Genomic DNA, 27,554 nt, shown 5'->3' with positions numbered 1-27,554 from the left:
AAACTCATGTCCATCAAGGTGGTGATGCCTTCCAACCATCTTATCCTCTGGTGTCCCCATTTCCTCCTGCCTTCAGTCTTTCCCAGCATCAGGGTCTTTTCTAAGGAGTCAGTTCTTCCCATCAGGTGGCCAAAGTATTGTAGCTTCAGCTTCAGCATCAGTCCTTCCAATTAATATTCAAGACTGATTTCACTTTTGAATTGACAGGTGTGATCTCCTTGCAGTCCAGGGGACTCTCAGAAGTCTTTTCCAACACCACAGTTCAAAAGCATCAATTCTTAGGATACTTAGATATTAAGCTTTATATTTCTTGCATTTATTTGTTTATATGTATTGGAATTTAAGTGTCTATGTGAATATCTATATGTGTGATTGTCTTTTTTTTTTTCATAATGCTAGTAGTATATAACTACTAATTGGTTTTTCAAGGAACAATATGGCATCTTGGTGAATATCTCATTTCAAAATATTCAAGCAAAACTACCTTTTTTAAAAAATTTTCATCTGTTTCATAGTTTCACTATCTTCTTGTTTAAGAGAGACTTGTTTTAAACAGCATCTATCCTGATTATGCTTTCTTAGATTTTTGATTGTCATATAATCAAAACAAATATTTTTTAGGGCTCTCTTGATCTATTCACTCCAATCATTTCCTACTCAATATTGATTGTGCTTTTACTGTATAATATTCTTCCCTTGGGTTTCCCTGTTGAGGCTGACAGTAAAGAATCTGCCTGCAATGCGAGAGACCTGGGTTTGAATGTTTGGGTTGGGAAGCTCCCTTGGAGAAGGAAATGGCTACCCACTCCAGTATTCTTGCCTAGAGAATTCCATGGGCTATAGTCCATGGGCTCACAAAGAATCGGACACAACTGAGTGACTAACACACATGACACATACTTTCCTTATTGTTACTATTCTCTTTTCCAATTTTATTCCTGATCTAACAAGTGGTTTTAAAATGTCTATGCCTCCTCCATTTCTAAAATGCGATAGACTTTTTAAAAATATTTATCAGAATGTCAAATTAAACAATGATCATACCTGTCAAGAAAATATTTTAGTAACTTTTACTTCCAAATCCTCATAGAATTTTTCACGTGTTAATATAGTTATTATATTTGTAAACTATTTGCAAATTATTATATTTGTAAGCTAAAGTTATATTTTAAATTTATTCTCTTTAATTCTTAGATTTCAGTTTAAACTCAAATTGTATAATTTCATTATGTTTAACTGAAAATACTCCAGTTTTGTTCACTGAAATGTTTCTGCCTCTCTGTTAAGGTCTTTTCTGATTTATTGTTATAGTGACTAGGTTTCCACCCCCACCTCAATAATTTTCCTCACCCAGTCAGTTATGTTTTCTTGGTCCTTCCATGTATGAGATATTTTTCTTTGCCCTTCTCACATATGATAGAATAAAATACCACACATGGCATCTTTATGAAAGAGATTTTTGCTGACTGGGCAAAAATAACTGGCAGTAGAGTCTAGAGAAGGAAATTTATTGTATGGGAGAAAACAGGTTATCTAGGTTATGATAAAAGAAATAAAATGAATTAAGATAGTGGGTTCAGGAAAACTGGAAAAGTCAACAAAACCTTAACCAGAAAAGTGATAAGTGTAACACAATGAAATAAAGTCACAAAAGCACAAAGTAGGAGAAAAGACAGACCACTCCAGTCTCATCTTGAATTTGTTAGGTCATCTAGGGACTCAAGATTTTCAGGTAAAACCATACATGTACTCCCCACTCTTGATGGCGTATTATTAAAAAAAAGGAGGGGGGGGGCTCAAATGCATTATGCATATATTTACAGTAATTTATATTGATCTGTCATTCCATTTTCAGTTGAGAAAACTGAAGTTTGGAAATTATTTAGCAGCTATCCTAAGTTACATATGTGAATAGAGCACCAGCTATTCAAAGCAACAGTTCATTTGGAAAGGCAGAAGTAAACATTGCTTTCCACAAGGTCAAATAATACAGTTTCAAATAAATGCTAACTTTCCATACTTCTGCTGAAAAGACAACATTTGATGAGAAATCTCTCAAATCACCCAGGAAGATCAGTAGCTTTCTGAAGAGTTGGAAGTTGGGGAAAACACTGCTATTAAAGAAAAGTAGCAATGTGTGATATAACATCAAACAAAATATAAAAGCTTGCTTGAAACAACCTGTTTCAAAATAAGAGATGTTCATGAAACTCTGCCTCTGGCTCAAAGAATTGCTTGAGGAAAAGTGTGGTGATGAAAAGCTATGTTCTCTACTCCTTCAGTTCTGTAAGGAAGGCTCAATGAGTTCAAAAGTGAAGCGAAGCCATTCTTAACAGAGGTCTGAATCAAGGAGGATGTCATAGGTACTTGGATGCAATCCCCTATTCCCACCATCCTTTCTTCAATGAAAGTCTTTTATGGATGACACAGATTCGAGGTGAGGAGGCTGGTGAACACTGCATCAAAAGGCTTCAAACGTAATACACTTGCTAATAATGCTCCAAATCTTGCCAGCCAAAGAAGCAACTTCAGGAGACTGTAATAAACACATGATTCATAACAAGTAATCATTTTCATGTAGACATGCTACTATTCTTATTTATCAGTATACATAAACCATTGAGAAGGACGTAAGATTTACGTAACTGTTTACACAACTAGTTAAACATATGTGCGTGCATGTGTTTTGCTTCTGTCATCTCTGACTCTTTGCAATCCCATGGACTGTAGACCACCAGGTTCCTCTGTCCATTGAACTTTCCAAGCAAGAAAACTGTAATAGGTTGCCATGCCCTCCTCCAGAGGGTCTTCCCAACCCAGGGATGGAACCTGCATCTCTTAAGGATAGTTTGATGTGATTAATGGTTAAAATAGTGAACTGTAGGGTTTAGGTCTTTAGCGGGGATTTTGGTGTGGGGAGAGCTGGCATGAAAAGTGTCTGCATTTGGTAGCTAAGCCATGTCTGACTCTTTACTACCCCATGGACTGTAGCTTGCAAAGTTCCTCTGTCCATGGGACTTCCCAGGTAAGAATACTAGAGCAGGTTGCTATTTCCTTCTCCAGGGGATCTTTCTGATCCAGGGATTGAGCACTCATCTCCTGCATTGGCAAGCAGGTTCTTTAACACTGAGCTACCCCAGAAGGCTGATGTGAGTAGTAGTTTATTTTTATGTTTTTTTTAAAAAAAAAAGAAATTCTAAATCAGATCCTGCTCAGTCAAGAAATGCCTCATTCCTACCAAAGAAGGAATTAAATTATTTCACAATTCAGGAAAGTTCAAGAATACAGAAGAAAAGTCAAGAGTGAAAGAAAAGGAGTTCAGGAGAAGAGCCATAGAAAAAAGTAATTTCCATCCAAAAAGAGAAACCCCATGTTTTATAGAATGCAGTTTCTCAAATACCAGTAAGATGTGTGCTATAGAAAATGTAAACAAAAATTCACTGATTGAGCAAGTAAGGATGGAAAAAATTCAGTGACAAAGGTCTCAAATCCTGACATCAATTCTGATGGAGATTGCTGCTGGAGGGAGTATTAAAGAGTGGAAGAGAAGTCGATCAATGCAATCCAGAATGACTAAAAAGGAGGAAAACATACATACCTAATCAACATATCACTTTAAAAATAAGTTTTGATACATCTCCATATATAAGGCTTGGGAGTTAAAATTCAACCTACTTTACTATACCTGATGTACAATTATATTTTTGTTTTATCTTGTTTTAGCAATCTCTATGTGACTTCCATGATTTCTTTTCCTTATAAAACCCCTTGATTTATCTGTTCTACACATATGTATTGAGCATTTATTATTCATTTGAAAGAATAATTCTAAGTTCTTTGCATAATAGACCAAAATTTATTATTTTATTAAGATTTTTATTAAGATTCTAATGCCCAGGATGAGAAAACTTTAGTAATACCCTTGAGGAGGTGTTATCTTAAACATTTTACTTCTGTTCCCGTGGATAATATATTTATAGCATTTGAAAATCCCAGTTTAAGAGATACTGGAAGCATTTTCTCTCATTTTAGATACTTAAGAACTTAAGTAAATTTCAGAAGCATCCACATAGTAAAATCCATGAGTGACCTCTCAATATGCTTTAAATCCTAATAAGTTTTAAAATCCTAAATGAATGCCTGGCAAAGGATGCTGTGTAGTCATTTTAATAAGATGATTCTAATGCCTTTGGCTTTTTTTTTCCCCCTCAATATAAAGCCCCAAATAGAAGTAAAGCATTTCCTCTAGCATAATGGGAGAAAAACACTATCTTTTTAACTGCTCTGTGCTTTAAACTGAGGGAAAATGTTAGCCTCTAACATGTAATTTGACATTTTTTCATACTTTTGCAGCATTGAAAAGAAGCTGGGTCTAAGTGTATATGGTTTGTTTTGCTTTGTAGATTTGCTAGACAAAATATTGCTTATTCAAAATGGAAGCAAATTTGACAGTGATGTCTAAGCCACCATCAATTAAGCTGTGGTTAAACAAAGCCACTGATCTCAAAAGAGAGAAATCTGAGGAGTCATAGTGTTAGAAAACAATCATGTAAATGGATAGAGCAGAAACAAAAGGTAAACTGATTGGAATCATGTTATAGGTAGTAGGGTGGTTTGGGAGTGGAGAAGAAATAATGAGTAAGATGTGAGCAGACACATTTTATTAGAAACTTAGGTGCAACATGGTAAACTTATGGATCCTGAACTTTCATTTACCTCATTTTTTTTTTTCTAAATGGGTCTCTGCATATTAGCAACAATAACACAAGTTATAAAAATAATTTACCATTACTGGATATTTTATCAAATGGCTCAGCTAGATGAGAAGCTATTTTATCCCAAAATAGCCTCCAACTAAAACATCTAGGAAAAGTAACTCACTGTGGATTTGCCAACATCCTTTCTGCCTATCAGAAATCTGTTTCTGTATCAGAAATCTGATACACTCTTAAGTGAATGAGTGCCGGTAATGGGTATGTCTGAAATACACCATTTGATCCTCTTAGAAATATTTCTGACATCATTTATGACAAATAATAATTGTTTTGCTCATTTTGGAATGATAGAAGCATATTGTAGCTTTTGCTTTTAAACTCCTATAACCCACGTGTAACTTACTTTTGTCTTACTAGATCGATAGAATGGAGGTAATTCTTAAGAAAATGCATCCTGCAAACTGAATCTCTGGAATTCCAAAAAGGTTTATTGGAAAATTTAGTTAAATTCAATAGATTGTTGGTGGAACAACTGGTTTGAAATTCAGCTTTATGAATATGAGCTATTTATGATTCTGATTAGATTTTTTTCATATAAAGCCCATCCGGTTGAATAAGATCAATTTCAAGAGCTGGAAAACTGGCTGAGCATTACTCTGAAAGTCTTGAAAATGCATTTTTTTTTTTTCCTTCTAAATTTGGTGGTGCCATTTGGAGTTTTATACTTGATATTCTGTAAAATAGAATTGAAACATCTTTAACCATCTGGTAGTTTTGTGGATAATTTAGCATATATTCACTTGTGGCAGTTTATTTCAAAGTGGTTCCCATTAAATACTGATCTTTAAGTATTGGAACTCCATTTTTAAGTACAAATTGTTGTAATTATGTATCTCTAGTTGTCCGTAGGCTTTACTATAATTGAGGTAATTACCGTCAATAAAAAGATAATTTGAGACTCTTTATCATTATGGAATTGCTGCTGCCTACATGTGGTGGATAAAATATGGTTAACCAGTAGTTCCCCAGTTGCTGGAACCAGAGTGCTATTTGGGAGGAATACACAGAGATGGCTTTTTTTTTTTTTTTACCCCCCAGGTTTTACTCAGTTTAAATTTGCTTTCTTCATGGGGGGAAGGAAACAAAAGCAAAAAAATCTTCCAGGCTTTATAAATCCTCAAACCCTTTGATAATTCTGATAGTACACGGTAATTCTGAGACTACACCCAAAAAGTTCTAGTGAGATCATTCACAAGTAGGAGATGCCACTGTGACATGTATACTCATTTCTAGAGTACAAATATTGAAAAGTAACAAGCAACAGAAACACATTTGTAATATTAGCTAAAGAACTTCAAGGGATTTTATTTTTTCTTTAATACAGAGGGTTCAAAATTGGGAAAGGAGTACAACAAGCATGTGTGTGTCGGCTTGCTTATTTAACTTCTCTGCAGAACACATCATGCAAAATGCCAGGCTGGATGACTCAAAAGTTGGAATCAAGACTGCAGGAAGAAATCAATAACCTCAGATATGCAGATGACACCACTCTAATGGCAGAAAGCAAAGAGGAACTCAAAAGCCTCTTGATGAGGGTGAAAGGGGAGAGTGAAAAAGCTGGTTTAACACTCAACGTTCAAAAATTGAAATCATGGCATCCGGTCTCATCAAACAGATGAGGGAAAAAGTGGAAACAGGGACAGATTTTATTTTCTTGGACTCCAAAATCACTGCAGACAGTGACTGCAGCCCCAAAATTAAAAGATACTTGCTCTTTGGAAGAAAAGCTATGACAAACCTAGACAGCATGTTTAAAAGCAGAGACATCACTTTGCTGACAAATGTCCATATAGTCAAAGCTATGGTTTTCCCAGTAATCAAGTATGGATGTGAGAGCTGGATCATAAAGAAGACTAAATGCTGAAGAACTGAGGTTTTGAATTATGGTGCTGAGGAAAGTGAAAGTCACTAAGTCATGTCCGACTCTTTTCGGATCTCATGGACTATACAGTCCATGGACTCTCCAGACCAGAATATTGGTGTGGGTAGTCTTTCCCTTCTCTAGGGGATCTTCCCAACCCAGAGATTGAACCCAGGTCTCCTGCATTACAGGTGGATTCTTTACCAGCTAAGCCACCAGGGAAGCCCAAGAATACTGGAGTGGGTAGCTTATCCCTTCTCCAGCAGATCTTCCCAACCAACCCAGGAATAGAACCAGGGTCTCCTGCATTGCTGGTGAATTCTTTACCAGTTGAGCTACCAGGAAAGGGAGAATCTTGAAAGTCCCTTGGACTGCAAGGAGAACAAACCAGTCAATCCTAAAGGAAATCAACCCTGACTATTCACTGGAAGGACTGATGCTAAAGCTGAAGCTCCAATCCTTTGGCCATCTGTTGCAAATAACTGACTCTGGAAAAGACCCTGATGCTGGGAAAGATTGCAGGCAGGATGAGAAGGGGACAACAAAGGATGAGGTGGTTGGATGGCATCACCAACTCAACAGGCAAGAGTTAGAGCAAACTCCAGGAGATGGTGAAGGACAGGGAATCTTCGTGTGCTGCAGCTCATGAGATTGCCAAAAGTCAGACACGAATTAGCAAATGAACAACCATACGGAGGGAATTATCCAAGGAAATGATCGCTTCATTTTGAATTGCTCTAGCAGTCTAGCATAGTGGAGAGTAGAACCTAAAGCATTGGTTAAAAATGATGTCAAAGAAGGCTGAGATAAATTTCTTTAGGTGATATTAGTTATTTGCTGTTTAGTTACTAAGCAATATCTCCTGCACTGGCAGGAGGATTCTTTTTCACTGAGCCACCAGGGGAAAAATTCCACATGGGAGCAGGAACATGGATTTGGTACCAGAATCACAGTGCATCTTCCTTGTAGCAAGGATGGCTATGGGAAATGATGGATATTAAAACTCATCACTGTTATATCAAACACACAGCAAACGGTGAAGATATTTGGTTGACTCCTTCACATTTAGTTTTTAGTACCAGTATCTCAGTTGGTAAAGAATGTGCCTGCAATGCAGGAGACCCGGGTACAATCCCTGAGTTAGGAAGATCCCTTGGAGAAGGGAAAGGCTACCCACTCCAGTATTCTGGCCTGGAGAACTCCATGGGGGTCACAAAAAGTCAGATACAACTGAGTGACTTTCACTTTCACTTTTTACTCTATTTTTAAGTGTTTTTCTGCAACGATGGTACCTGTTTTAACCAACTTTTTGAAAACATCAAGTAATAAATGTGTGTGTTCTGCTTATGGTTAAATTTAAAAATGAAGGAACATTAAAAATCAGCCTTGTTCTAAAGGCAAGATGCTAATTTAAGTTAATTGATGTGTTTGGTAATTTCTATGCTGAGGTCCATCACAGAAGTTGAACAGTTCCTCATTATAGAAAGAACATAATTACCTGAATTTTTCAAATGTCAAGTTCAGGGAATAATTTCTGCCAAAAAGCAGAGCAGAGTAAAAAGTATTTGATGAAATATATTCACAATTTGGCCGTGAACAGACTAATAGTAAGTTATGTGGTCTCATTAGGTCACAGTTGGTTTTAGTTTTTGTTTTTTGTTTTTTTTTAATATGATGCTGAAACCCATGCTACAATCCTTAAAACACAAAGAAACTAACTCATGCTAAGTCTTCTTTGCAAAAAATTTGCCTAAATTGCGAATTAAGGACTGATCTATAATTCACATTATAATTCTAAGTTAGCAAGCATTTATTATTTTGCTTTCGCAGGAGACAGAGATGTAAGAGACACAGGTTCAATCCCTGGTTCAGGAAGATCCCCTGGGGAAGGAAATGGCAACTCACTCCAATATTCTTGCCTGGAAAATCCCATGGACAGAGGAGCCTGGTGGGTACAGCCTATGGGATCTCAAAGGGTCAGACGCCAATGAAGTGACTTAGCATGTATGCAAGGGAAATACTGAACACATGTAGTCTTAGCCTTCCACTAAGCCAGAAATCCAAGTCTCAAACCTCACCTTTGCCAAGATAAAAATGCAGGATATGGGATTTTTTTTAATCTAAGTATTAACACCTAACTGATCAAATTTAATGAGGATTAGGTGACATCATCTTCCTATGTTGTCTAGCACTTTACTTGTTTTTCTGAATGCAGACTGCTTCAAATGTCCCATCTAACCAGTAATATTTACAAATACATTTTGGGACAAGATTATTTACTGTCCTGGGCTTCCCTGGTGTCTCAGACAGTAGAGAATCCACCTGCAGTGCAGGAGACCTGGGTTCGATTCCTGGGTCAGGAAGATCCCCTCGAGAAGAGAATGGCTACCCACCTCAGGATTCTTGCCTGGAGAATTCCAGGAACAGAGGATCTTGGTGAGTTACAGGCCATGGTGTCACGGAGTCAGACACGACTGAGCAACTTTCACTCTCACACACTATTTACTGTCTTAGAATAGTGCATTCTGCCCCATTTAAAACACTTAAAGAAGGAGGCTGCCTTCCAACACTGGGAGCCAGGGCTGAGCTCTGCCAGAACTGAAACCCCACAATTACAGTGCCACGGACTTTAGCATTCCTTAACTGGGGCCAGTAGACTTATGGCTACTTTCTATCATCACAGTGCTACCACTCAGAAATATTCAATTAATCAGATGTGTAAAGCAAATAAATATATATCAAAATGTCCAAGGCATAAAACATAATATGTTTAGGTATGAGACCTATAAAACAGGCACTGGCACATATATTAGTGATATTCACCTGGGACTAAATCTAAAATACCTAAGATACAGTCTGAGTTATTAATGTTTTCCCAGACTTGAGAATGAAATTCAGTTGTGAAGTACACATGTAAACACAGAACATGCAATCATTTATCCAACAGCTAACTGATGCTTACCTAAAAACTGTACACATTTTTGTTTAAGTGTGAAAAACGAGTTGACTTCCTGTAGAAGGGAACACCTGTGCTGAAAACAATAGCAACATACTCCCAATTGAGAAACAGTAAGCCCTTCATTAGTGCAGTCAAGGTAAATTCAAGGGAAGATTGTGTTCAGCTCTCTCCTTATTAAAATTTATGTATTGCATGTTATTAAATAGCTCTGTTGAATGTTCTTATGGAAGAATTTGTCAATATTTTTCATGTTCCTGTTTGTTCACATACTCCTTACTTTTTTACACACTTCCCATGACTATCATGAAAAGTTTGGGAAAGTCTCTTTGGAATTAAGGAGTTCTGAGAAAATTTATATAGAATTCTCCAATTGGTACATAAAGTTTAGTTGATTGCTCTTGTAATGCAGTCAAGATGTTGAATTTGGAACATTAGTAAGCATCACTTATTACTTCAAGGAGTTACACTTGACATTGGGTGGCACAGATGGCAACAAGCAATTAATCATTTCCTGGCCTAATCTAAAAAGCACACACAGCTACATTTAAAATGGAGAACTGACAAGGACCTGCTGTAGAGCACAGGGAACTCTGTTCAATGTTATGTGGCAGCATGAATAGGAGGGGGTTGGGGGAAGAATGGATACATGTATACGCATGACTGAGTCCCTTTCCTGTACATCTGAAACTATCACTATAACAAACATTAACATTGTTAATAGGCTATACCCCATACAAAAATAAAGTTTAAGATTAAAAAAAATTAAAAAGTAGTCATAGATACAAAAAAATCACAAGCAATTTATGGCAAAATAAACTCAAAATTTCAGAACATATTAATAGGTTTTAGCATGTAGGAATCACTGACAAAATACCTGTATCTGACTAGGAAGTGCAAACACTTGTTCATTAATGGGTTTTAGCATGTAGGAATCACAGACAAAATACTAGGGAGTGCAAACACTTGCTCAGAAAAGTTAGTTTCAGGAAATATGGAAATGGGCATGCTAATGAAAGAACTAAAGTTTCCAGGTATACATCCTTAGGAATATCCATTCTCTTTCATGATGACATTGATTAAATGCTAAAAATAATACACCTTAAATTGAGTGAAATCAGATAAGAAAATGAAAAATGAAGAAAACCATTAAATATTTAATTTTTGAGGTGTGTACAACTTAGTACATGCCGCAACTCCACTTTACAGATGAGTAGATTTACATCCGTAATACTGAGTCACGTCACACCACAGCTTGTCATCCGGGAGACAGCACCTCATAGTCTCCTTGCTTGTTTTCAGTCTGATCCTTGTTCACTGCATTATGCCACTTTCACATCGCTGATTATTTGGCAAGATACTATCGGTTATTAGACATTCAGTCATTCGTATCATGCAGCTGCTATTTATATTTGGAAGCTAGTTCAGTTCAGTTTAGTCCCTCAGTTGTATCTGACTCTGCGACCCAACGGACTGCAGCATGCCAGGCTTCCTTGTCCATCACCAGTTCCTGGGGCTCGCTCAAGCTCATGTCCTCGAGTCGGTGATGCCATTCAACCATGTCATCCTCTGTCGTCCCTTTTTCCTGCCTTCAATATTTCCCGGCATCAGGGTCTTTTCCAATGAGTCAGTTCTTCGAATCAGTTAGGCAACGTATTAGAGCTTCAGCATCAGTCCTTCCAATGCATATTCAGGACTGATCTCCTTTAGGACTGACTTGTTTGATCTCCTTGGAAGCTAAGTTACATTTATATTGAATTAATGACACAGGGAACGGAGTCCTTAACGTGAGAATGAAAACATTTTTCTCTAGCCCAATCCCTATTATATGTATTTTTTATTCCTGACTTTCAGTTTCCTCTCTTGTAAAATTGGAAAAAAATAATGCAATCAAAGATAATTTTACAAGTTGTAAGGGCCTAGACTAAGTTTATCCTTAGCCATAATGAGGTTTGCTATAATGATTATACCACATTTCTTAAGACCAGATATGCCAATGTATTAAAAAAATAATGGAAAAAGTAGCTGTAGTACTGGAAAGGCAAATGAATGATGTAATATTGTGAGACATCTTTAGCACACACATCTATGACAATGTTAATGAATTGAATTAAATATGAGTCTACACACAATTCCAAAAGACATAACACTTCTCATTGTACACTACCACTCTAATTTCATAAAATGAAATACCATTTTCCTTCAGAATGGCCATTTTCCAACACTTGTGGATTAATATTGTCACTATCTCCCTGGGGACACATAAAATGACATCTCATATAAGTTTGACTTCTTTCGGCAGGAAGCCAAGTTTCTTATTCTGTCATTTTTCAAGTGCCTTCAATTTCATTCTACAAATGCTTATGGAGCATCAGCTAACCATGATGGGTGACTGTTTTTAAATGAAATTAGCATTGGTTGACAAGGGATTACTTTCTCTCTTCTCCGTGTAATGTGGTGATTTAGTACTTATTCTAAAGGTTAGATCTTAAAAATGAAATGGAATATTATTTATCGATATTATTTTCCATTGGTAATGGAGACATTACTTACTCTATGTAAAATGTTAAGTTCTGAAATATCTGACTTCTTTAGCTTAGATTGTGTTTCTGTTAACTATGCAGTTCAACTTTAGTAGAGAATTTTGGCATTTTGACTCTAATAATGGCTTAAAAGATATGCACATATATCAAAACTTATCAAAATAAATAATGTAAACATGTGACCTTTATTTTATGTTAATTGTGTATGCTCAGTTGCTCAGTCATGTCTGATTCTTTGTGGCCCCATGGATGGTAACCCACCAGGCTCCTGTGTCCATCCATGGAATTCTCCAGACAAGAATAGTGGAGTGGGTAGCCATTCCCTTTTCCAGGGGATCTTTCTGACCCAGGGATTGAACCCCGTTCTCCTGCATTGCAGGCAGATTTTTTACCATTTGAGCCAACAGGGAAGCTCCACTGATTTATGTTAATTATCCTTTGATAAAATGGTATTTTTAAACAAATTCTATAGCCATCTGGAACATGTGAATTTAAGATTCTCATGATAGTTATGTTGGTGTTGGTCAGTCATGAGGTCCTGTCTGACTCTTTGCCACTCCATTGGCTGCAGCAGACCAGGCTTCCCTGTCCTTCACTATCTCCTGGAGTTTGCTCAAACTCATGTCCATTGAGTTAGTGATGACATCCAACATAGTCATTGTTAGAGGAAAATAAAGCAAAGCAAACCAACAAAAACCAGAACATTGCAATTTATTTTGCTTTACCCTCAGTGATTTATTTGGGGCTTCCCACGTGGGTCAGTGGGTAAAGAACCTGCCTTCGATGCAGGAGACACCTGAGATGTTGGTATGATTCCTGGGTCAGGAAGATCCCCTGGAAGACGGCACAGTAACCCAGTCTGGCATTCTTTTCTGGAGAATTCCATGGACAAAGGAGCCTGGCAGGCTATAGTCCCTAGGTCGAAAATAGTCAAACATGACTTAAATGACTGAGCACAGCACAGTACAAGTGATTTCTTTAATTAATAGAATATCTGGAGATGCTATAAACATAAATTAGACTACCTTGTAAACCTAAAATGATTCACACATGGTATCATATTACTTATGCCTATTATGAAGAAAAGGAAGCATGGCGTATACTTGTGCATTTTCTTAAATTTTAGGTTTGGGAGATTATCCAGATCTACATCATAACTTGTTGAGAGCAACACAGTAGCAAGACACAATCTTTTAGTGTAAGTCCTGTCCAACTCTTTTCCCACCCCGCGGACTGTAACCTGCCAGGCTCCTCTGTCCATGGGATACTCCAGCCAAGAATACTGGAATAGGTTGCCATGTCCTCCTCCAGAGGACCTTCCTGACCCAGGGATCAAACTTGCATTTCCTGCATTCACAAGCAGGTTCTTTACCACTGAGCCACCAGGAAAACCCTTATATGCTCTAAATGAATCCTAAAAGGTTCTATTTTTTCAATAAAGAAAATTATTTTTGCCCTTAATGAATTTGTTGGTTCACAGAATTCTTTTCAATATATATATAGAAAGCACTGCATCTCTTGCACTCAGATAACTACTCCCACATATCCATGGAATATTTAAAAGAATATTTATCAGACCATTCAGTTACAATATTTTGAATATTTAAACATTAAAGTCATATTCCCAGATTCTAATATAATAAATTACAAATATAATAATAAAAATGTGACCTAAAATATTAAATACTTAGACGTTAAAAGCACATAACTAAGTAATTCTATTAATTATTTTAAAAATGGATGAATATACTAATGCACTAATTTCTATGGTTTAGCAGGGATTTGTGGTTGATAATTATAGGGAATTCTAGTTCTGTGTGTGTGTATGTGCGGGCACATATTTTCAGCCAGTAAAGAAACTAAGTGGATAAAATAAGAGGAGGTTCAAAGCTGAGCCTGCACCTTCCTTTTGGGAAAACAAAATTTATGTAGATTCTTAAGCAAAGAGAGTACTCCCAAGAGAAGTGTGAACTATGATAAGAATTTTCCCTGTGAAGTGATAGTAGTTAACTGCTGCAAACTCAAATTGCTTCATGACCCCTGAATATCCTCACTAAATGAACATTCCACAAAAGAACAGAAGCAAGTGATGGCAATGAATATATTTTCAAGATAAAAATGATTGAACATAGTTGACTATTACCTTTTCACTTACTTTTTTTTAAAATTTCAGGTTTAATATAATAACAACTGTTCTATGTGTGTGTGTTTGAGATATATCTAGTATGATTGGTTACTAGCCTTTAGAGAATTGTTCTGAAATAAGAACTTTAAAAGAAGAGTATAGAAATGCAAACCAATTCTCTTTCTGGCAGCAAGGGAATATGATGTGTTAAAAAACAAAAATGTTTCTTTGTGGAAACCACTTCAAATATTCAATAAAATAAAAAGACATACTTTTAAGACACCACTGAGCAGACAAATATATAAAGTGAATCTTCGCAGCTTCCAAACAATGAAAAAGCATGAATCCAGAAAGGAAAACAAGTTGTCTAGCCGGCAGTGGTCCCAAGGGTTTTCTGACCCAGAAATTGGATGATAGGGAGACAAGACAAAAGGCTTATGGGCTCATAAAAGTGGGGACTTCAGATTAGAAATCTCCTCATAGGCTAGGAGCAAGAAAAGTCAAACATCAGTGAAAGTGAGAATTATAAAAATCACACTAGAAAAGGAGATGGAGAGAAGAGAAGTCCATCACAGTTGGGGTCTGGATCTAAGAGGTCAAAGTGAGATAAACAATTTTCCTCTAAGAACGGATAAACACATTCTAGCCATGAAACAAGGCTGAAAAAGGACTTCAAATACAAGTGTTATCAGATTATTTAGCTTCAGATAGTTGATAGTAATTCTAGTATTGGATAAGACAGCAACAACAAAAATCTCCCCTTAATCTACACATTCTAGTTTTTTATTAATTCATATGAATCACGTCAAAGTCAGTGTTTACCATAGAAACAATCATTTATTTTACTTACAAATCTGTAATTTGGGCAGAATTTATGAGAGCTTGTCTCTAATCTTCATATATCACCAGGGTCACCTGGAAGACTAGGATTCTGAAAATTTTAAAAAATACTAGTGAAATAGATGCAATCAATATGTTTAACTAAACTAAAGGGTTGAGGAAATGCATGATAATAGAATGTGTATATTGAAAATGACCAGTCATTCTCAATCTCAGCCTCCACATATGAAAATTTTTGAACTCACTATTCCTATCCGACTGGTTCCAAATAGGAAAAGGAGTATGTCAAGGCTGTATAATATCACCCTGCTTATTTAACTCATATGCAGAGTACATCATGAGAAAAGTTGGGCTGGAAGAAGCACAAGCTGGGATCAAGATTGCCGGGAGAAATATCAATAACCTAAGATATGCAGATGACACCACCCTTATGGCAGAAAGTGAAGAGGAACTAAAAAGTTTCTTGATGAAAGTGAAGGAGGAGAGTGAAAAAGTTGGCTTAAAACTCAACATTCAGAAAACTAAGATCATGGCATCTGGTCCCATCACTTCATGGGAAATAGATGGGGAAACAGTGTCAGACTATTTTTGGGGGTTCCAAAATCACTGCAGATGGTGACTGCAGCCATGAATTTAAAAGATGCTTACTCCTTGGAAGGAACGTTATGACCAACCTGGAGAACATATTTAAAAGCAGAGACATTTCTTTGCTAACAAAGGTCTGTATAGTCAAGGCTATGGTTTTTCCAGCAGTCATGTATGGATGAGAGAGTTGGATGGTGAAGAAAGCTGAGTGCCGAAGAATTGATGCTTTTGAACTGTGGTGTTGGAGAAGACTCTTGAGAGTCCCTTGGACTGTAAGGAGATCCAGCCAGTCCATCCCAAGAAGATCAGTCCTGGGTATTCATTGGAAGGACTGATGCTGAAGCTGAAACTCCAATACTTTGGCCACCTCATGAGAAGAGTTGACTCATTGGAAAAGACCCTGATGCTGGGAGGGATTGGAAGCAGGAGGAGAAGGGGATGACGGAGAATGAGATGGCTGTATGGCATCACTGACTCGATGGACATGGGTTTGGATAGACTCTGGGAGTTTGTGATGGACAGGGAGGCCTGGTGTGCTGCGATTCATGGGGTCACAAAGAGTCAGACATGACTGAGCAACTGAACTGAACTGGACTGATTCGTATCCTTCCAAGAAGAAAAAAAATAAACACTCAGTAAATTAAAAATCAATGAATTTTTGGACCTATGAGAGAAATGAGGCCTTAGGAAAAAACTACCACACATAAATCTAGAAAGAAATGCAAATACAGAAAATAACAGCCAAGATTTGCTCACCTATATCAGAGGTCACTGGACTCAAACCTTAGTAAGAATGGTTAAATGGTAACTTTGACAAATTCTTTGAATTCATTCTGGACTCTTGTGAGCGTGAAAAAATTCCTGGTACTGAGTTTGAGGGGGTCCACAATGTTGTGTTTTATTTACAGGAAATCCATCATATTCTTGATCAAAGTGCCAAGAAAGATTTCTTCCTGGCTCTGGCAAGGTGAGGAGAAATAAACAGATTATATTCCATGTAACAAGGCAAAAAAAAAAAAATGGCCAGGAGCTGGCTGTGGCTTGGATCATGAACTCCATATTGCAAAATTCATACTTAAATTGAAGAAAGGAGGGACAACCACTAGACCATTCAGGTATGACCTAAATTAAATACATTATGATTATACAGTGGACATGACAAATAGACTCAAGAGATTAGAGATTAGATCTGATAGAGTGCCTGAAGAATTATGGACGGGGGTTCCTAACATTGTATGGAAGTGGTGATCAAAACTATCATCAGGAAAAAGAAACAAAAAAATGTTCTCTGAGGAGATCTTACAAATAACTGAGAAAAGAAGAGAAGCAAAAGGAAAAGGAGAAAAGGAAAGATATATTCATCTGAATGCAGATTTCCAAAGAATAACAAGGAGAGATAAGAAAGCCTTCCTCAGTGATCAATGCAAAGAAATAGAGGAAAACAATAGAATGGGAAAGACTAGCAATCTGTTCAAAAAAGTTGGAGATACCAAGGAAATATTTCATGCAAAGCTGGGCACAATAAAGGATAAAAACAGTGTGAACCTAAAAGAAGCAGAAGCTATTAAGAAGAGGTGGGAAGAGTACACAGAACTGTACAAAGAGATCTTAATGACCCAGTTAGCCACGGTGCTCTGATCACTCACCTAGAGCCAGATATCTTGGAGTGTGAAGTCAAGTGGGCCTTAGGGAGCATCTCTATGAACAAAGCTAGTGGAAGTGATGGAATTCCAACTGAGGTTTTTCAAATTCTAAATGATGATGCTGTTAAAGTGTTGCAGTCATCATGCCAGCAAATTTGAAAAACTCATCAGTGGCCACAGGACTAGAGAAGGTCAGTTTTCATTCCAATCCCAAAGAAAGGCAATGCCAAAGAATGCTCAAATTCCCGCACAATTATACTCATCACACATGCTAGGGAAGTAATGCTTAAAATTCTCCAAGCTAGGCTTCAACCGTATATGAATGAAGAAATTCCAGATGTTCAAGCTGGATGTAGAAAAGGCAGAGGAACTAAAGACCAAATTGCCAACATCTGTTGGATCACAGCAAAAGCAAGAGAATTCTAGAAAAAAATATCTACTTATGCTTATTGACTACATTAAAGCCTTTTACATTGTGAATCCCAACAAACTGTGGAAAATTCTTAAAGAGATGAGAGTACCAGACTACCTGGTCTGCCTCTTGAGAAATCTGTATGCAGGACAAGAAGCAACAGTTTGAATGGACATGGGACAACAGACTGCTTCCAAATTGGGAAAGGAGTACAAGGCTCTATATTGTCACCCTGTTTATTAAACTTATATGCAGAATACATTATGCAAAATTCTGGGCTGGATGAAGCACAGACTGGAATCAAGATTGCCAGGAGGAATATCAATAACCTCAGATATGCAGATGTCACCACCCTTATGGCAGAAAACGAAGAGGAACTAAAGAGCCTCTTGATGAAAGTGAAAGAGAGTAAAAAAGCTGGCTTAAAATCAAAAACAAAGATCATGGTATCTGGTCTCATCATATCATGGTAAATAGATGGGGAAACAGTGAAAAAAAAAGTTACAGACTTTAATTTCTTGGACTCCAAAATGACTGAAGATGGTGTCTGAAGCCATAAAATTAAAAGACACTTTGGCCACCTGATGTGATGTACTGACTCATTGGAAAAGCCCCTGATGCTGGGAAAGATTGCAGGCTGGATAAGAAGGGGATGGCAGAGGATGAGATGGTTGGATGGCATCACCGCTTCGATGGACATGAGTTTGAGCAAACTCCGGGAGATAGTGAAGGACGGGGAAGCCTGGTTTGCTGCAGTCCATGGGTTCTCAAAGAGTCAGACAGGACTGAGAGACCTACCACCACCACCAACAAGGGAAATAGGGAAAGGCTTTATCAGAGTATTATTCAACCTAAAAGAAATTATTCATCTCCAGGGTTAGACTTAAGAGAGGGTGTAAGCTGAGAAGTATTTGTGAAAAAAATCACATCTTAAGAAACCCAGGAAAGTGCATAGATTGAATCATGGGATTATATGGCATTTCCCCTTCCACACTTCTTATCACCATATCAACATGGCTACCATATATTACAACCAAAACAGTGGATTACAACCAAAAGAGCTGCAAGGAACAGACCATTTGAAGGGGAATTCAGGACATCAGGAAAGACAAAAACAAGGACAATAAAAGATTTTTAATTCTCTGGCATATGCCTGTATGACAAACATTAAACAGTGTCCAAATTCTAACTAGAAGATCATAAAGCCTCATAATGTACATAAGCCCCACTTACCCAATTAACCATATCTAGCTTCCAAGCAGAAGTTACTAGACATTAAAAGACAAGGACAAAATACAGTCTGAAGAGACCAAGAAAGCATCAGAATTGAAGATGACTGTTTTCAGAATATAAAATAATTGTAATTAATATGTTAAGGGCACTAATGCAAAAAGTAGAGAATACACAAGAAAAGAAAAATGATGTAAGCTGAGAGAAAGCCATGGATATTATATAGATAATAGAGGAATATTGTAAACAGCTCAACAAATTAGATGAAATGAGCAGTTTCTTGAAAGTTAAATGACTGAAAGTGACACAAGGAGAAACAAATGATTTCAACAGAAATTTAATCAATATTTAATAAACATCCAAAAAAGAAAGAACCAGATCCAGATGGTTTCACTGGTGAGTTCTACTGAACACTTGGGGACTAAATGATAGCACTTGTTGACAATCTGTTTCAAAAAACAGTAGCAGTGGGAACATTTCAGAACATATTTTATGAGGCCTTATTACCTTAACACCAAAACCAGATATTGCAAGGAAGGAAAACTAGACTAACATCTCTCATAAACATAAATACAAAATTCTTCACCAAAAATTAGCAAATTGAATCTAGCATGTTATATGTAATACTGTAATATAATTCTGTCATTAACTACCCAGAGTCAGCACAGACTCAAGCTAAAGGGCACAGTTTCAACCAAGACTGCTCTCAATTCCCACACTGACCACAAGTTCAGAGGTTCCCACAACATCTATCCTTCTGACCAAATGGCTGAAAATTCTAGGATTCCTATAACTTGATCAGATTTTTTTAGTTTAGCAGTAGGACCAGCCACATCAAGAGGCCTACAGGAAGTCTAGGAGGATCTCAAATGTGTAGCCATTACACATCACATCATTCCCCTATTGAATCAGAATGTATCACCCTCCTGACCTATCCATGTGCCTATCAATCAGAGAGCTCAAACAGTTTGATGTCCAGATATTGGGACTCACTGTATGTCTAGTATAGAGGACAGGGAAGCCTACCGTGCTGCAGGCCACAGGGTCCCAAAGAGTCAGACAGGGGTTAATGACTGAACAACAACAACAATGTATGTACAATTGATTGAATTAATGTCTCAGAGGCTGTGTTATATATCAAGGTATAAGGTGCTTTTAAATGAGACTAACATTTAAGTTCGGAGAAGGTGATGGCACCCCACTCCAGTACTGTTGCCTGGAAAATCCCATGGACGGAGGAGCCTGGTGGGCTGCAGTCCATGGGATCACTAAGAGCTGGACACGACTGAGCAACTTCACTTTCACGCACTGGAGAAGGAAATAATAACCCACTCCAGTGTTCTTGCCTGGAGAATCCCAGGGGCGGAGGAGCCTGGTGGGCTGCCATCTATGGGGTCGCACAGAGTCGGACACGACTGAAGCAACTTAGCAGCAGCAGCAGCAGCAGCATTTAAGTTGGTGAACTTTGAGTAGGTAGATATCCCTCCACAATGTGAGTGATCTCATCCAATCAGCTAAAGACCCAAGTAGAATAGCATCAACAAAAAAAACAGCCTTCTAGAATAAGAGGTAGTTCTTCAGCAGAATGTCTTTGGGCTTCACCTGGGCCACAGGCTCTCTCGACTCTACAACTTGCCACCCACGTGTCTCAGATGTTGGACTGGCTAACATCCACAATAGATTAAGTCAATTCCTTATAGTAAACACACATATATACACGTGCATTGGGCTTCCCAGGTGACTTAGTGGTACAGAATCTACCTGCCAGTGCAGGAGACACAGGAGATGCAGGTTTGATCCCTGGGTCAGGAAGATCCCTTGGAGGAGGAAGTGGCAACCCACTCCATTATTCTTTCCTGGAAAATCCAGTGGGCAGAGGAAAGTGGTGGGCTATAGCCCACAGGGTTGCAAAGAGTTTGACATGTTTGATGTCCAGATATTGGGACTCACTATGTGTCTAGTGTAGAGGACAGGGAAGCCTAGCGTACATACATATATTTGTGTGTATGACTTAGCACACATGCATATATTTATATGCACATCCTATTGGTTCTGCTTCTCTAAAGAACTCTAATACACCCATTTATGATAAATACCCTCAGCAAACTGGGCATACTTAGGAAATTTCTTGACTTAATGAAGAATATCTATAACAAAACTCTCAGTGTAACATAGATAATGGTGAAAAATTGGACATTTTTCCTCAAAAAACAAGGTAAGCTTGCAGAAAATAATTAGCCTAGTAAACCTAAAACTGCTTTCCTTACAAAGGCCTGCTTATGATTTGGCCCTTAGCTGGCATTTGAAAATTTAGATTTTAGGAGACTTCCCATTTCCCCTGAGAATCATGGTTTATGATACCTAAATGTGCAAAAGCTATGTTTGTTTTTTTTTTTTTTTTAAACATCTCCTTTACCTCTGAGTATCTGAACTTTTGACCTATGTAGGTCGAGGATGTGTATGTGACAAGTTTCCAATGAGTACCTTGGGCATTGAACTCTAAAGCACTGCAATAGCCAGTGATGTTTCATACCTTTTCTTGCGTCAAGATGAGGCATGGCACCAGGTCTCACCAAATAGTTTGTGTGTGAATCAGTCTGTCTCTCATGAGCAACTGGGGAAGAGGGTCCAGTGTTTGTCTCCAAAACCTAGGGTATACCAGAGATATAAAATGAGAGGTGACTGGATTCACGGACCATTAGTTGGGGTAGGCACAACTACATTTAAGGAACACTTACTTAGACTTTACTAGAGCAAGAAATAAACTTCTATTCTGATACCAATGTCATTTGGACTCTTGTCTATAACAGTATATAGTATTGCTCTAATAAGTACAGATAGAACAGTGATAGGGTGGGAGAGAGATTTGTATCTTGAAAAGATAATATTAGAAAATAAGAAAATCTGAATTTAAATTATTAGGTATCAAACTTAAAATGCTCAGTAAACATCAATTTAACATCTGACTCTTTGCAATCCCATGGACTATACAGTCCGTGGAATTCTCCAGGCTAGAATACTGGAGTGGGTAGCTGTTCCCTTCTTCAGTAGATCTTCCCAACCCAGGGATTGGACCCATTGCAGGCAGATTCTTTACCAGCTGAGCTAGCAGAGAAGTGCAAACATTAGTTAATAAAGCCAAATAAACCAGAAAGAGTTTTAAAGAGCATAAAGTGGGAGCAGAAATTAAGTAATAAAAAGGAAACACTATAGAAAGAAATATGAAAATTCAAACTTTTCATTAAAAGTTGAAAAAATTCAAGATTGAGAAAAAGAAAATAACAGAGTAGGAAACATATTTTAAAATAAAAAGGAGATAAATGCATATTCAGGAATAATTTTAAAGATATTAAGATAATTTGAAAAAATCTTAAAATTTCAAAACTTCTTTAAAAAGATAAATATCTAGAAAAGTGTAGCTTTATTAAAACTACCTCAAGAATTTAAAAACTGAATATTTCTATATCATTAAACAATTCAGTCAAGAATTAAGTCTTACTCTTTTCCAACATCCCCTCCCCCCACTATAGGCACAGATAATTTTGAGGATGACTTCTACCAGGTTTCCTAAGAACAGGTGTCCCCAATCTAATATAAAGTATTCCAGAAAATAAAAAATATGGTGAAGTCCCTAATTTTTATTTGCATTCTAGAATAACCTTGACACCACAATTAGAAAAGGCAATTTGTGAAATTAAAATAGTAAGCAAATTTCATTCATGAACATAGATATAGAAAACAATCAAAATAGTAGTAAATCAATTCCATCATCTTTCATAAAAGATAGTGTATACAATTTGCATCTCTTTTAGAAAGTTTATTAACATTAAGAAACTGTCAGTGAGCAGACTAGAGGAGGAGAACTCACATGGTTGACCCTGCTGATGATATCTAGCAGGATCCTCTTTACCGGTGAAAATGAAAAAGCAAAAGTGAAGTCTCTCAGTTGTGTCTGACTCTTTGCAAACCCATGGACTGTAGCCAGCCAGGCTCCTCCGTCCATGTGATTTTCCAGGCAAGAATACTGGTGAGCACACCTATTAAAAGCGGCTCTGAGTGTCCTGTATGCATAAGTCTCCCTGAGTTGACAAGAACAGCCTGTCTGGGAGATTCCTGAAAATGTTTCACAAATACCAGAGCCCAAAAGCCAGGAACACTGGCTTCAAATATGGCATCATTTATGGTCCAGAAACATCCCCCACATCAGGATTGAGGATAGTAATTTTGGCCAATGATAAAATATATGCTTTCAGAAACATATATTAGTAAGAGAAAATCAAAGAAGAAATTATCCTTCAATTTAAATGTTTCAAAAATACGTATTGCTGAAGTTATAATGATATATAATGCTCAGACTGTCTGACTCTTTGTGGCCCTGTGGCATGGATTGTAGCCCGTCATGCTCCTCTGTCCATGGAATTTTCCAAGCAAGAATATTGGAGTGGGTTGTCACTTCCTACTCAAGGGGATCTTCTCAACCCAGGGACAGAAACTGCATCCCTTGAGCCTCCTTCATTGGCAGGAGGATTTTTTACCATTAGTGCCATCATTATAAGAGAAAAAAATCAGGATAGTGGCTACCTCTTGGAGGGCAGAAGATAATGTAATTGAGCATATCCTCCTGGGAAACTTTAAAAAAGACTATATTATTTATTTTTCTTTATTCATACATATATAAATGATTATTTATAAAATTGATGTATATTTCATGAATAAATGTAAGTCATGAACTATTAAATCTGACTCTCCTCAATGACAACGTACTATTTCCCCCTTGTAGACAGTCTCTTTCTTGTTCTGTAACGATTGCATCAACTCAACATTCAGTAGCATTCATGCTCTAGGGTTCTTGACTCTTTTGTAAAGCGAAAATACAAATACACGCGTCTGGTAACTTCAGGGAGCCCCACTCAAATCTGGGAGCTCAGGGGAGCTATAGGGGCTCTATCAATATCACAACACTCTGTTAATGCACAATGATTATTAAACCCCCAGCTAGAAGAAGCAGGGGCTTCCCTGGTGACTCAGATGGTAAAGAATCCACCTGTAATGCAGGAGACCTGGATTTGATCCCTCGGCTGAGAAGATTCCTTGAAGGAGGGCATGGCAACCCACTCCAGTATTCTTGCCTGGAGAATCCGAATGGACAGAGGAGCATGGCAGGCTACAGTAAATGGAGTCACAAAAAGTCAGGTCCATCTAGTCAAAGCTATGGTATTTCCAGTAGTCATGTATGGATGTGAGAGTTAGACAGTAAAAAAAGCTGAGCACCAAAGAATTGATGCTTTTGAGCTGTGGTGTTGGAGAAGACTCCTGAGAGTCCATTGGACTGCAAGGAGATCTAACCAGTCAATCCTAAAGGAAATCAGTCCTGAATATTCATTGGGAGGACTGATGCTGAAGCTGAAACTCCAATCCATTTGCCATTTGAAGCAAAGAACTGACTCCTTAGAAAAGACCCTGATGCTGGGCAAGATTGAAGGCAGGAGGAGAAGGGGATGACAGAGGATGAGATGATTGGATGGCATCACTGACTCAAAACATGAGTTTGAATAAACTCCGGGAGTTGGTGATGGACAGAGAAGCTTGGCATGCTGCAGTCCATGGGGTTGCAGAGTCAGACTCGACAGAGTGAATGAACTGAACTGGCCAGGAGCATTTTATAAAACAATCTTTGTTTACTGTCCTTTCCCGACAGTTAGGCTCTGTTCTGTTTTAAGTAATATTATCAAAATGTTTATTTGGGAGATTAAAAAAATTCATTTCCCCTCTAATTTTTTCTTCTTCAAGATACTGAGTGCAACCTGGCTAGGTTGTTGGTTGGTCCTCTTAAGAAAGACAAACAAACACACACTGGTAAAGAAGTGATTAAATGTGCCAGGGAGTAACACTCTTGGATCTGTATAATTTCACCAACACTGAACAAAATTTGGGGTGCATTGTTTTTGTTTATTTTTTGGAACTTCTTCAATGGTCTTTTTGTGCAAAGGCTGAAAGGAAATTTGAGAGGACAATTCTTTAAGTAACTGACAGAATAATAAGTAGCTATGGATGTAGACTTCAGGGGAATCTACAGAGTCCTAGATGTTAAATCTGTTTGCTGAAACAAAACAATATTTGGGAGAGAAAATGGGAATGTTGTGAATTCTATTACTGGCTCACTTGGGGATTTCTACCCTGTCAGTGAACAAGAAGAATACACTGACATTTAACAGAGGGGCTGGTATGTGATTAGGATATTGAGAAGAGCAGAAATTTTCTCAAAATGTATTATTGTTTCCAATAAGTCCTTTTTTAATACTATTAAATTATTGTGTACTAATAAAGTTTACTGATGGAAACTTCCTCAAAAGAAAGCTATGTTTTATTGAAACAAGTGTATCTTTTCCTATATGTGAAATATGATTTTTTATTGTCTAGCAGGTGAAGGATGAGCTCTAAAGATATCATTTTTATTTTGTTTAATACTTCCTAAAACTGTAGCATTTTCTTTGGTTGAAATTGGAGAATAGATTCCATTATCTATTGGAGATATGATTCTATCACAATTGATAACTTTTCAATTAAAATTAACACCCTGGTATTTTGGGGTTGTGGATAAATTGGAAGATAAAGAGTTTGGAGGAAATGCCAAGTTTTTTTTTTTTTTTCCTAGATCCTGCATCCTACCTATTCTATTTAAGAATTTCCAAGCACTAGATGACATTTGAGTGTTTATTATATTTGGGTGTTTATTAATTATTAAATATGACTTCCCTGGTGGCTCAGATGGTAAAGCATCTGCCTACAATGTGGGAGACCTGGGTTCTATCCCTGGGTCGGAAAGATCTCCTGGAGATGGAAATGGCAACCTACTTCAGTACTCTTGCCTGAAAAATCCTATGGACAGAGGAGCCTGGTACACTACAGTTCATAGGGTCATAAAGAGTCAGACACGACTGAAAATGATTTCACTTCACTTTTCAATTATTATATAATAATGCTATGCTATTATCCATGATAGGGTCCCTGTAATTTTTAAATGAAAAGTGCCCCCAGATATCATAGAAGTGTTTTCTTAGTCATGAAAAATGTGCTTCATGGCTATGCTGATGAGTTTTGTTTCTCTTGAATTTTTGGAGTTTTTATGAACCTCCAAATATCCTTGCTGTAAATATTTCAATTATATCTCTTCCCCCAAATCATAAAAATTATTTTTATTATTTTTGAAATAATTATATCAACAAGAGAAACTGATTTTTATTTTAAAATATTCTGAAACACAGAAGTAAAGAGTAACTATAATTTATAACACAATTCTAACTTATTCAGTTCAGTTCAGTTCAGTTGCTCAGTTATGTCCGACTCTTTGCGACAGGCTTTCCTGTCCATCACCAACTCCCGGAGCTTTCACAAACTCATGTCCATCAAGTTGATGATGCCATCCAGTCATCTCATCCTCTGTTGTCCCCTTCTCCTCCTGCCTTCAATCTTTCCCAGCATCAGGGTCTTTTCTAATGAGCCAGTTCTTTGCATCAGGTGGTCAACTAAATTATTAATCTTATATTTAGAGTTTTATGTACTAAAGTTATTAAAGGAACTCTAAGACACACAGTGATACAGAGATTGCAATTTTCTTTGTCCTCTGCATGGTGAAAAGAAGGCTTCAATGTACTATAGTAGAATGGTCCTTTTCTTTGCCTGCTTGGATGGGGAATATATCATCATGCTTAGTATGTATGGAAACTTTGTGCCTGTGATATATAGCCTATGTCACAATTTTCTGAGGCCAGAAGTTGAGTTGAGGGAACAAAATGAAACCATAATAAAATTACTCAATTTGTCAAGAACTTTACTCATTTCTGTGTTTCAAACACTAGATTGCATCTGATATTCATGGCAATTCTGTGAGGTAAATATAAAGATATTATTTCTAATTTAAATCAAAGAAGAATTGAAACCATGTTTAAATTGACATTTAAATTTACAAAATTAGAGTTACAGATTCCTGACATATTTTTAATCCTAGATTTCAAACCCTAATTTTTTCCCATGTTTATTCTAGGTATACGTATTTTCTGTTAAAATTTTCCAGTTTCATGTTTTAATACAAACTATTGATTAAGAGTCAGGAAAGCTGAGTTGTGAACCTTTTTTTCAAGTTATTTACCCAATCAGGTCTTTCATTTCCCTGGTTTGCTCATTCTCTCATACTAAATCTGAGACAGCTGAGGAAAGGCAGGACAGTGAATTTAAGTCTGGGAGTGAAGTGATAGGGCTTCCCTGGTGGTTCAGTGGTAAAGAATCTGCCTGCCAACACAGGAGACCTAGGTTCGATTCCTGGGTCAGGAAGATCTGCTGCAGTATTCTTGCCTGGGAAATCCCATGACAGAGGAGCCTGGTGGGCTACAGTCCATGGGTTGCAAAGAGTTGGACATGACTTAGGTGCTAAACAACAACAGCAAAAACAAACAAAAGAAAAAGATCAATATTGATAAGAGGCAGGCAAAGAATGCTAATCTTTCCATACTTTGGAAATCATATTCTGAGGGGAATTTATTGAAACACAAATTGAAAGAAGCTTAACCTAAACTAGAAAATATTA

At 37.3% G+C, this 27,554-nt stretch overlaps 1 long non-coding RNA gene across 2 annotated transcripts; it reads right to left on the bottom strand.

The window, feature by feature from the left end:
* Nucleotides 1-1,523: 1,523 nt before the first annotated feature.
* Nucleotides 1,524-23,071, bottom strand: LOC122683762. Of its 2 annotated transcripts, none has more exons than XR_006337811.1 (3): nt 22,839-23,071; nt 21,504-21,618; nt 1,524-2,536 (listed from the first exon to the last, which is right to left on the bottom strand). It is a non-coding gene; the product is annotated as an uncharacterized LOC122683762 (long non-coding RNA). The 2 variants fall into 2 exon arrangements; XR_006337810.1 differs by lacking the exon at nt 1,524-2,536 and adding an exon at nt 12,894-13,050.
* Nucleotides 23,072-27,554: the final 4,483 nt, after the last annotated feature.

Source organism: Cervus elaphus, chromosome 25 (assembly GCF_910594005.1).
Source record: "Cervus elaphus chromosome 25, mCerEla1.1, whole genome shotgun sequence".
Taxonomy (NCBI): domain Eukaryota; kingdom Metazoa; phylum Chordata; class Mammalia; order Artiodactyla; family Cervidae; genus Cervus; species Cervus elaphus.
Note: the sequence above shows the minus strand (reverse complement) of the source record. Positions and strands in the feature narration are given on the sequence as shown.